Source organism: Aquarana catesbeiana, linkage group LG09, assembly GCF_042186555.1.
Source record: "Aquarana catesbeiana isolate 2022-GZ linkage group LG09, ASM4218655v1, whole genome shotgun sequence".
Lineage (NCBI taxonomy): Eukaryota > Metazoa > Chordata > Amphibia > Anura > Ranidae > Aquarana > Aquarana catesbeiana.
The window spans coordinates 202,630,272-202,642,702 of NC_133332.1; positions in this window are offsets into that span (position 1 = coordinate 202,630,272).

Below are 12,431 nucleotides of genomic sequence, written 5' to 3' on the forward strand. Positions count from 1 at the left end.
CTCCCAGATTCCGATAAGCCCCCACCCGCAGACCCCGACAACCAACGGCCAGGGTTGTCAGGAAGAGGCCCTTGTCCTCATCAACATGGGGACAAGGTGCTTTGGGGGGGGGGGGCGCAGGGCGCCCCCCTCCCCCAAAGCACCCACCCCCATGTTGAGGGCATGCGGCCTGGTACGGTTCAGGAGGGGGGGGGGCGCTCGCTCGTCCCCACCCCCTTTCCTGACCGGCCAGGCTGCGTGCTCGGATCGGGGTCTGGTATGGATTTTAGGGGGACCCCACGCCGTTTTTTCGGCGTAGCGGGGTTCCCCTTTATAATCCATACCAGACCTAAGGGCCTGGTATGCCCCGCGACGGGGCTAGTAAGGTGTCAATCTCGCCGATAAAAGCGGCAAGATTGACATCCTTTTCTAGTCCCGTCGCACCTCAGTCACGTTCAAAATGAACGGACTTGTCCGTGTGTGGGCAAGTCCGTTCATTCTGAAAGTCCGCCGGAACTCCGGCGAAAGTCCGTCGGAAAGACGGGCGGACTTAGCCCGCCGGAAAGTCCCGGCGTGTGTGGGCAAGTCCGTCCGTTTTAAAGTCCGGCGCACCTGGCGGACAAAGTCCGTCGGAAAGTGTGCCGGACCGAGTAGGATAGAAAGTCCGCTCGTGTGTACGCGGCATAAGTGTCAGAAAGGGCTTTGTCTTCAAGTGGTTAGAAGAGTGGGTGATGTGTGACATAAGCTTCTAAATGTTGTGCATAAAATGCCAGGACAGTTCAAAACCCCCCCAAATGACCCCATTTTGGAAAGTAGACACCCCAAGCTATTTGCTGAGAGGCATGTCGAGTCCATGGAATATTTTATATTGCGACACAAGTTGCGGGAAAGAGACACATTTTTTTTTTTTTTTTTTTGCACAAAGTTGTCACTAAATGTTATATTGCTCAAACATGCCATGGGAATATGTGAAATTACACCCCAAAATACATTCTGCTGCTTCTCCTGAGTACGGGGATACCACATGTGTGAGACTTTTTGGGAGCCTAGCCACGTACGGGACCCCGAAAACCAAGCACCGCCTTCAGGCTTTCTAAGGGCGTGAATTTTTGATTTCACTCTTCACTGCCTATCACAGTTTCGGAGGCCATGGAAAGCCCAGGTGGCACAAACCCCCCCCAAATGACCCCATTTTGGAAAGTAGACACCCCAAGCTATTTGCTGAGAGGTATAGTGAGTATTTTGCAGACCTCACTTTTTGTCACAAAGTTTTGAAAATTGAAAAAAGAAAAAAAAAAATGTTTTTTCTTGTCTTTCTTCATTTTCAAAAACAAATGAGAGCTGCAAAATACTCACCATGCCTCTCAGCAAATAGCTTGGGGTGTCTACTTTCCAAAATGGGGTCATTTGGGGGGGTTTTGTGCCACCTGGGCATTCCATGGCCTCCGAAACTGTGATAGGCAGTGAAGAGTGAAATCAAAAATTTTCACCCTTAGAAATCCTGAAGGCGGTGATTGGTTTTCGGGGTCCCGTACGCGGCTAGGCTCCCAAAAAGTCCCACACATGTGGTATCCCCATACTCAGGAGAAGCAGCTAAATGTATTTTGGGGTGCAATTCCACATATGCCCATGGCCTGTGTGAGCAATATATCATTTAGTGACAACTTTATGCAAAAAAAAAAAAAAGTGTCACTTTCCCACAACTTGTGTCAAAATATAAAATATTCCATGGACTCAATATGCCTCTCAGCAAATAGCTTGGGGTGTCTACTTTCCAAAATGGGGTCATTTTGGGGGGTTTTGTGCCACCTGGGCATTCCATGGCCTCCGAAACTGTGATAGGTAGTGAGGAGTAAAATCAAAAATTTACACCCTTAGAAATCCTGAAGGTGGTGATTGGTTTTCGGGGCCCCGTACGCGGCTAGGCTCCCAAAAAGTCCCACACATGTGGTATCCCCATACTCAGGAGAAGCAGCTGAATGTATTTTGGGGTGCAATTCCACATAGGCCCATGGCCTGTGTGAGCAATATATCATTTAGTGACAACTTTTTGTAAATATTTTTTTTTTTTTTTTTTTTGTCATTATTCAATCACTTGGGACAAAAAAAATAAATATTCAATGGGTTCAACATGCCTCTCAGCAATTTCCTTGGGGTGTCTACTTTCCAAAATGGGGTCACTTGGGGGGGGTTTGTACTGCCCTGCCATTTTAGCACCTCAAGAAATGACATAGGCAGTCATAAACTAAAAGCTGTGTAAATTACAGAAAATGTACCCTAGTTTGTAGACGCTATAACTTTTGCGTAAACCAATAAATATACGCTTATTGACATTTTTTTTACCAAAGACATGTGGCCGAATACATTTTGGCCTAAATGTATGACTAAAATTTAGTTTATTGGATTTTTTTTATAACAAAAAGTAGAAAATATCATTTTTTTTCAAAATTTTCGGTCTTTTTCCGTTTATAGCGCAAAAAATAAAAACCGCAGAGGTGATCAAATACCATCAAAAGAAAGCTCTATTTGTGGGAAGAAAAGGACGCAAATTTCGTTTGGGTACAGCATTGCATGACCGCGCAATTAGCAGTTAAAGCGACGCAGTGCCAAATTGGAAAAAGACCTCTGGTCCTTAGGCAGCATAATGGTCCGGGGCTCAAGTGGTTAAAAAAGTCCCTAAACTTTTCAAAAACGCAATGGCTAAAAAAAAAAGAGGAGGTGTGAACGTGTGCCATAGGAAACCATGTTAAATAGACTGTAGTGTGTTTCTGCAAAAAGCATTAAAAAATGCGTAGGTGTAACAGAGCCTGACAGTTGCAGTTTTGCCTTAACCCTATCCTGTAACCGGTAGCGGAACTACCAGGGTCGCAAAGGTCGCACTTGTTGCTGAACCCTGGCATTCCACCACTGTTGAGGGGCCCCAGCGAGGTTGCTTGCCGCAGGGCTCTGAGCTCTCTCATACTCTCTCTCATACAACCCAGAGCCTGCACTGATAGTTCCCAGTCCCTTCTCCCTTACACGGATGGGAGAGGAGAGAGACGAACTGCTCCTTCTCCTCCTGTGTGCTGTTGGAAGTGTGATGCCAAGCATCCGTGCGAGGGAAGAGGCAGGGGGAACTGTCAGTGCAAAAACGCTCTCAGCTCAGAGTCCTGCTGAGGAAACACTGATAGGTGGCATTGATGAGCACTGATAGGTGACACTGATAGGTGACACTGATAGGCGGCACTGATAGGTACCTGATCACATGTTAAAGGGTCTCTGTGATTGATCCTTTACTGTTTTCAGCTGGATGTGCACCCCAGGGAGCACGTGGGAGGCAAGGTTCTGGGAGGATTTCCATGGACGCCCTCCCAGAACTGGAAGCCTGAGGCTCAGATGGAAGGGGGCCCTTCATGGTTTCTTGCAACCTGAAGGTTCTAGTTACGCCTCTGTCTGTAACTAGACAGTGAAGGGAGAAACAGCACACTGATTAGCTCATCTGTCACTCTGATCTCTCCTCCTTTTAGCAAGTTCTGTGTTTGCACACAAACAATACATCACAGCTGATTGGCTATTTCTTCTGATTCTCCCTCTCCCTGTCTAATCACTACTGCTCAGGGACTGCAAAAAGGCTGATACCAGATGCAATTCAGGTAGTGAACCCTATGCTTTGTGTGTTGCACACGCCTCACTCCTACGCCTTGTGCGATATTCACTCCTGATCCCAATACCCTATGTGTTGTGCACCCCTGACCCCTACGCTCTGTGTGTTACACAATTTTGACCACTATTCTCTGTGCGTTAAGCACTCTTGACCCCTACGCTTTGTGTAATACACCCTCCTGATGCCTGCGCTTCATGAGTTATGCACTAATACAGTACTAGTTTGGTGAGATCTGTATTGGGGTGGGATTTGTACTTGTGAGGGAGGTAGTATTTGTTGTCCTCTGTCTACGGACCTGTGCATTACACTCTCCTGACCCCTAGCCTCTGTGTGTTATTCACTCCTGATCCCTATGCATTATGTACTTCTGACCTCTGTGCTCTGTGTGCGTTTTGCACTTCTGACTTCTATGCATTATGCTCCCCTGACCCCTGCATTCTGTTAATTACGCACATACTCCTGACCACTGTGCTTTGTCTATTATGTACTAGTAATGTACTAGTTTGAATGGAGAAGATCTGTACTGAGGGGAACTTTGGCTTGGGGAGGGAGGTAGTTTTTTTGTTCTCTGTCTATGGACCTGTGCATTACACTCTCCTGACCCCTGCATTTTGTGTGTTATGCACTCCTGACCCCTGTGCTCTGTGCACTTCTGATTCCTACCCTCTGTGCATTACAGTCTCCTTACCCCTGCATTCAGTGCATCATTCATGCACTTCTGACCCCTGCACTCTGTGCATTACCCACTCTTGACTCATGTGTTGCTCACTCCTGACCACTGCACTCTGTGTGTTATGTACTCCTGACCCCTTACACTCAGTGACAATTTTAATGATTTTTTTATTTAGGTAGGGTGTGTGCAGAAAATCTATGCAATCAAAGAATTTCATTTTTTACTAATAATTGTGCTAAGATTTAAAGGTATTTGTTTTACTTTGGCTTGTAAAACTTCACTCTCTCAGTCAACATTGACTATTTTTGCTGCTAGCATTAGTAAATAGATGTAAAAGCATATCATATTTATTACTTGTTTAAAACTTTTTTTTTTACATTTTTTCACTTACTTCCTGGTTTCCAGGCCTAGGCAAATGATGTCATACATCCCAGGAATCTTCAGAAGGGGAGGATGCTAAGCACACCCTCCTGCCTGCATGCCTGATCTAATTCCAAATGCTACATGAATCATCTCCAACCAAACCATAAAGAGTGCGCTATCTTTGTGCTAGGTATAAGTTAATAATTCACATAAGAGACACAATAAAGTGCAATAAACATATAATGAACTCATCCTAAACTGATTTAATTATTTGCCATGATCTTGCAAGCAACAGTTCCTCATGACCCCATGGAGGAAGTTAAAGTACAGAAAAAATTCCACATAGTGTAGGCCCCTCACACCTGAGGTTATTCCGCACGTCGGCCTGACCGCTTGCACCTGCTTCAAAATTGTAAGTGTGATTTTATCATTTTATTAAAATATTGGTGAAATACTACCCTATGTGGATTTTCCTCTGTACCTAATTTCTTCCATGGGGTCCATCTTGGCTTAGGAGATCGTGTAACCTTTGCTTGCAAGATCGTGGTATATATGGCTGCTATGCAGCAAGGCGTCTGATGGTCTCCTTATGGGATCAGAGCAGCTGGTAAGGAGCTCATTTAATTGCTTGTAGTGATTCCTTTTGGGAGCACTCTTTCTTGGGTGGTTCACATTATCATCATTCCTTCACAAAAAAAAAAAAGAGGGACTATTGAAGTTCAGAAAATCTGAGCAACTTTTTGCACTATATATATATATATATATATATATATATATATATATAATTTTATATTTTTTTTTGCACAGTGTTTTCACATATTATATGGACTTTATTTGCAATTGATATGTCAATTTAGGATGAGTTTATTATATGTTTATTGCACTTTTATTGTGTCTCTTATGTGATTAACTTATACCTAGCACAAGGATAGTGCACTTTTTATTGTTTGGTTGGAGCTGGTTACGCATGCTACTCGGATTGGTGATTTAGATGCTGCTGTCCGTTTGATCTAATTTAGTTTTTGTTGTATTTGTTTTACTTCGTTTTTTGTCACTAAGGTTTACAGTTTTTTTGCAAGTACACAAATATAATCTTGGGTTTAGTAAGTTTACCCTTATTCAAGATGGCCATGGCCAGAAATGCTAGGAGGTGTTTTTAAAAGCTATTTCTCGGCAAAACAAAGCAAGGAGACATGGATAGATGGGTGAGTTTGCTTTAAATATTAAAAATGAATTATATAGCATTTTGGTTTGTGGTGCTCAGATGCAGTCTAGTTCTGTCAGGGCTGGCTCAGCCCTTCCTTCTCTGAGCTGGCCACTCAGCTGTCGGCTAATTGCCAGCTCTCATCTCTCTCCACAGTTAACCAGCTGTTGTGGATCTGCTCGTCAGTCCCGCCTACTTAAAGATCTCCAGCTCACTTCATTCCTGCCTTCGCCTTGGTTACATCACAAGAAACCATCTCCTGCGTTCCTGTTTAAAGACTGGATTTGCTGACATCCCTTCTGGCTCCTTATCCTGCTTGCTGTTCCTCTACTTGGATCCCCGACTTCTGGTCTGGCTGATTACCCAACCTGGTTACTGAACTCTGGCTTGGCTGATTACCTGATCTGGTTACTGAGCTCTGGCTTTGCTGACTACCCAATCCGGTTACTGGACTCTGGCTATGCTTTGACTACGCTTACTCTATTTACCTTTTTATTAATAAACAAGTGTGATTTTACTGTACTTCTGTCTCGGTCTGGTTCATGGTTTCTGACAAGTTCCACTTTAAAGAATTTTTTTGGGGTAAAAAATACTTTTGTATATGTTAGCATGTACACATTTAGCAGGCTCAAAGTTTAAGCCTCTTCGAAAGTTAGTACAGTTTTACAATTTGCCGCTGCACATGTTACCTGATTATTTCTTTCTTGGTGCCCAAAACTGAAACTCCCCACCAGGGAAACAATTGTCAGATAGATAGAGGTTTAGGGAATAGCATTGCTGCTTTGCAGCAGTGGGGCCCCAAATTCAAATCCTAACCAGCACACTAGAAGCAAGGAGTTTGCATATTCTCTCTGTGCTAGTGCTGGTTGGTTAAATCAGTGGTTCTCAACCCTGTCCTCAAGTACCCCCAACAGGCCATGTTTTGGGGATTACTCTTAGATAAAATACCTGTACAAAATACCAAGCCATTGACTCTGATTTAAAGCACCTGTGCAAGATAAAGGAAAACCTGCAAACATGGTCTGTTGGGGGTACTTGAGGACAGGGTTGAGAACCACTGGGTTAAATGACTCTAGTATGTGTATGTATGCAGGTGAGAGAGAGACCTTATTGTAAGCTCCTTGAGGGCAGGGGCTAATAACGTACATACATTATATAAAGCACTGCACCAATAGTTGGTGTTATATAAATACCTGTACTAGACAGATACTGTAGATAGATAGAAAGTCCGCTGGGCTACAGTCTGTTCATATAGATGATGAGTTGGATAGATAATTATGCTGAGTGTTCATGGACAGACTTAAAAAAGAGGAGATCACAGTTCACATTCCAGCAATACTCAGTGTGACTGTATAGATTCAAATACAGACAAGTCTGTAGTCATTTTTTTATCCACAATTCAGCTTGGTGGCATTAAGTAGTGTAGCACCCTGATGTTTAGGCAGGGGTGCACCTAAATTTACCTGCCAGGTGTAGTTACCTTGGCTCGTTGTTAGGGATCAATTGAATTCACCCTTAAGCCTCGTACACACGATTGGATTGTTGGCCAACAGAGCGTCAGACTTTTGTCAAAAGGGCATGTGCCTGGATCTTGTCTTGCATACTAACAGCACACAATTGTCGGCCAATAAACACGAACGTAGTGACGTACTACGTGGAATTTCAGCTCTTGAGCGCCATCCTTTGGGCACCTTCTGCTAATGTCGTGTTTGGTGAGCATTGATTCTGAGCATGCATGTTTGTACTTTGCACTTTTGTGTGAAGGACTTGTGTACAGACGATACGAAAATCTGACAACAGACCACCGTCCACCGAAAATTTACTAGCCTGCCATCCAACCTTTGTTGGGCGAAAGTTGGACAACAATTGTCTGAAGGAGCGTATTAACAGTCGGATTTTAGGCAAACAGTCTGTCATCACACAATCCCCTGCCAACAATCGGATCATGTGTACGATGCTTAAGTCTGGAATTGCTGCACGTCTCTCTTCTGCCGCTAGATGGCCAGGTACCTGGTGACATTAGATAAGACAAGGGCAAAGCAAGGACAAATTAGGAGTATATGGGCAGGTGTTTTCTTAAATCTCTTGGCCTGCTGGGAGAACCTATATATTTGGGTGGAGTCAGGTGATCGCGGTTCTGTGTCACCTGGACGGCTGTCTGGGTGGACGTGCGTTGTACGGTCCGGGATGCTAGGCCCAAGTTTGGGCCTACCCCAGGCACATCTGGCTGCTAGGCTGTCTGAGGGCCTATCCAGAAGCAAGAGAGCAGCGTAGGGTTGGGACTGTGGCTTGCAGTCCAACCAGAAATGATGGTTCTGCCGGCCAGAGAACCTGTCGTGGTTGGAAGTAGAGGGAAAGCTGTCCCCACTAAGGGACCAACCACCTTTATTACCAGGGACCACAGTGAGTAGCTGAAGCAAGCATCGGAGCAGTATTCTCACTAACTGGGCACAGTGAAGAATTGGAAAACTTCAGCAGGTGTCAAGCTAGAGACCAAGCCAGTGGAGGTGACCCTTGCAGAGCAACCTTGTGTGTCTTAGCCAGGGACTGAGCAGGCCAGTGGGGTGAAGCTTGAGTGGTATCTGGAGTGCCAAGCTAGGGACCCAGCAGAGAAGCAGGGGTGATGCTTCAGGAAAGATACTTAAATGAAGATTGGAAGAGCTCAAGGGATTCAGTTGCAGTGAATCAGCAAGTCTAGTGAGAGAGACTGGGAGCTCAGTGAGTTGAGAACCTACAAAAAGTGACTGTAGCGAAAGCATAGGAGTTTGTTACAAGTTGTGTTAGGAACTGTTCTAAGACTGTTGCCATAGGAGACAGCATTCCTACACATGCAGATGTGGTGTCTTGCTGGATACCTTTCCCTGCATGGCTGTCTACCTGTAGAATTCTCGGAGTCTGCCAATTTAACATTGCAACTGCTTAAGGGTGTCCTGGCCCTAAACCTCTCTCCCAAAGTTCTGTTCAAGAGAAATAAAATCTCTTTGCATTCAAGAAGTGTCTGGTGCCCATGAATCTACCTTGCATTATACCCACTATACCTTACAACTCACTCTATAAGGAAGGATGTCAGCAGCTTTTGGTTCTGGAGGTTCTCATTAGACTAAAGGAGGCCTGGGATCTTGCTACATTTGGCGCCCAACGTGGGGCAAAGGAGTTATCCTCGCAGCAGTCGCCCAAAGCAACCGGCTACAGCTCCATTGGGATTTCGTCTGGCTCCGTGGGAAGGTGGCAAGTAACATCTGTACTTCTCATAGACTGTTATTGTACATGCTAACAACGTGGGGAAGAATCAACAAGTCTCACTGCTCACGGGAGAGGATCAGCTTGGTCTTTTGGCACTTCCCGCTAGCGCTCTGAGGGTTAAAACAGACTCCATAATGGACTCCATTACATTTTTTGCACGCCGCAGTGAGAAGAAGGCGGGCGTGAAAGTTTCCAGAAAGTATCTGCACAAATCTGTTGGCAGGGGGAGGAGTTCCCGCTCTGCAGAGGGGGATTAGGAAGTGCTGCCACGTGTCCTGGTTGTTTGTTGGAGAGAAAGGTGGTGCAATTCGTAAGCGAGATGGTGAATTGGAAAAAGTACGCTCTGGGTGTTGGTTTCAGTCTGAGCGATGCGAAACCTGTCCTGACTGACACCAGAGTGCGGTATACACCGAAGAGTAAACTGGCCCTGTATACGGCTGGAGGCTATGAGACTGTGGGACTTATCTGTGAGAAATGTTCCAGTCTGGCCAAACATCTGAGGCCTAGGATCGTCTGTGGACATTGCAGAGAGCATCTGTTTGAAGTAGTCCCCCTAACTCAACCTCCGCGGATACTACAGGTCGATTGGGACAAGAGTGTTGTTATCCTGGTTGCGAGTGATATCAAGAGTCCACCTGTCATCACCAGAGTCATGCAGGAACCTGCTACCCCTGCCTCAACGACTACCCCAGGACCCAGCGCATCGGTCGCTCCTCGAGGCCGCAGTCGGGCCCAACTGCTCGCCTTAATGTCTGAGCAACTGGGGGAAAGAGTACCGGAGCTGGGTAAGCCTGCCAGGAGTGAAAGCAGTGTGCCTGTAGGGATAGTGATGCCTGTGGCCATTAAGGGGGATAACGCAGTTTTACCAGTTAAAGGGGTTGTAAACCTTCATATTTTTTCACCTCAATGCATCCTTTGCATTAAGGTGAAAAAACTTCTGTCACTCAGCAGCCCCCCAGCCCCCCCCCCCCCCCGTTCTACTCACCTGAGCCCATTCGTTCCCCCGCCAGAGACGTGCTGTACCTCTCTGGCCGGGGTTCTCGGCTCTTGATTGATAGCAACGCAGCCATTGGCTCCCACTGCTGTCAAATCCAATGCGCAGGGGCAGGGCCAGCATTCTGTGTCTATGGATGCAAATGCTGGACTCGGGAGCATGCCCGCACAATAACCCAATAGGACAGCACTTCTCCTAGGGTGTTTCCAGGTGCCAGGAGGAGCCACGAGCGCTGCCGGGGGACCCCAGAAGATGAGGTTAGGGGCCAACCGAAGAGTGCTCTACTATAACAAATTCAGACATTCTGTCTGATGGATTATCTGTACTGTTTTTGGATACTTTGTCTTGTACCAGGAGGTGGAGTGACAGTGAGCAAATGAGGAATGTGGAAGAGGAAGAAGTTCCCTCTACTGCTGCCACTAATGTGAAAATTAAGTTGTCTGCCAATGCAGCCCCACTGATAAGCATTACTAGTTCTTTTGAGGAGGATCGTTGGGCTCGATGGGTCCCCAAAGTTCACCCTACCAGGCCAATGCCTGTATCCACTCCTGATTATAAGCCAGATGTTGTTGCTGGATGCTCGGTTCAGCGTGCTCTAGACCCACAGGTCCTACCCGGGTATGGAGTACCCAAGACCCCAAGACCCTGCCTTGGCTGTCCAAGGTACAGTGGATTGTTATATAAAAAGGTGGTTGAGGAGTACGGGTACCTATATCCCTACATATTGGCCCAGCTGGAAGAGGAAATCTTGGATAAAGAAACTCAGTGGGTGGATGAAGCTGTGCGCAGTTTCCTCCGGATCCCTCTCCAGATAGACTTTCTGAAACTGTCACCCAAGCTGGCCGAAAGATATACTTCTGTGCTACGCACCTGGGGCTATGGCCGTAAGATTAATCTGGACAGCGTAGTCCTCTGTAGGCCAGACAAGAATGACACTAAAGACTATGTTGTCACTGTAAATGCCAAAGGAGAAGATGTAACACTGCCAGATACCAGGTACTACTGGTGATGAAATGCCTGTGTTCTTTACCCCTGTGGATTACAAATATGTGTTGTGTGATGTTAAAGATGCTATCCACTTCACACTCACATACAAGTTGTTGGTAGTGGAGACTATTCCCGAAGGCTGTACTGCCAGGATTGTGCTGAACTAAAAGTTGCCGGCAGATACAGGGAGTGCCCACCCGAGCCCCGTTGGCTAATGTTTAAAGTTGTTGGGTGCTTCACTCTGAAAAGTGACCTGTGATCTTCTGCAGGTCGTTTCTCCACTTGATGAAGAAAATCTTCTCAGTCCCCGGCTGTCATACAGACAGACTGAGGACATCTTTGCAAGGGGACCTATGTCCTAAAGTGCAGTCCCTTGCCCCATGTCCTGGCTGCTTGCTATCTGAATGCAGCTGTGCCTCCTGTCCCCTGAGTTGTCCCTAAAGAAGAGGGGAAACTGCCGGGAAGTATTGTTCACCCAAAATGATAGACTGACATGTAAAGGACACGGGGGGGGGGGGGTGTAGTTAGGTAGGATGAGCTGTGGCAAAGGAGCAAATTCATTCTTACCATTCGTGTGAATAATGGATTCATTCATGCATCAGGACTGTTCTCTTGATATAAAACATTAAGAAAAGTTTTTGGTTAGATAAAAGGGGTGGCATTCTCGGCTGAGAATGGGGCCCGCATTCATTATGTATAGGATATAACTGCCTTATAGTTGTACTTACCCTGCTATGCTGTTTTCGGTTGAGGACAATTCCAAACCACTTTATCACATATGTACATATTGCACCATGTTATTATACAGTAGGATAGGTGCCTTTGCATTGTTGTTTTATTTCTCTTTCAAGTGTTACTGAATCAGTAAGTTTTCCTTGGACAAGGAGAGACAGGGATTGAACCTGACGACAACACTAACCCTTTTTATACCCTCTTATCATTGTATATATTAGATAGTTAGGAAGTAAGGTCATTGCCTACGTCTGCCTTAAATATTTGGGTGGCACCTCACCTTTTAAAATTGTACATCATTAGTGATATTTATCTGTCATATATGACCTACCATTTCTCATGTGTTTGATACTCATGTTTGTTTCATGTGGTACGCCACATGTACTGTTGTCATTGTTATTCTTTCTTGTTTCCCCACCCATCCAAGTTTTTGCCAGGACATTCGCTCACAGGCTTGAGAGCTCAAATTATTTTTTTTCAGCAAACTCCGAGACGTAGTTTTGTAGGCAGGGGGAGGATGTAGCACCCTGATGTTTAGGGAGGGTTGCTCCTAAATTTACCTGCCAGGTGTAATTACCTTGGCTCACTGTTGGGGATCAATTGAGTTCACCCT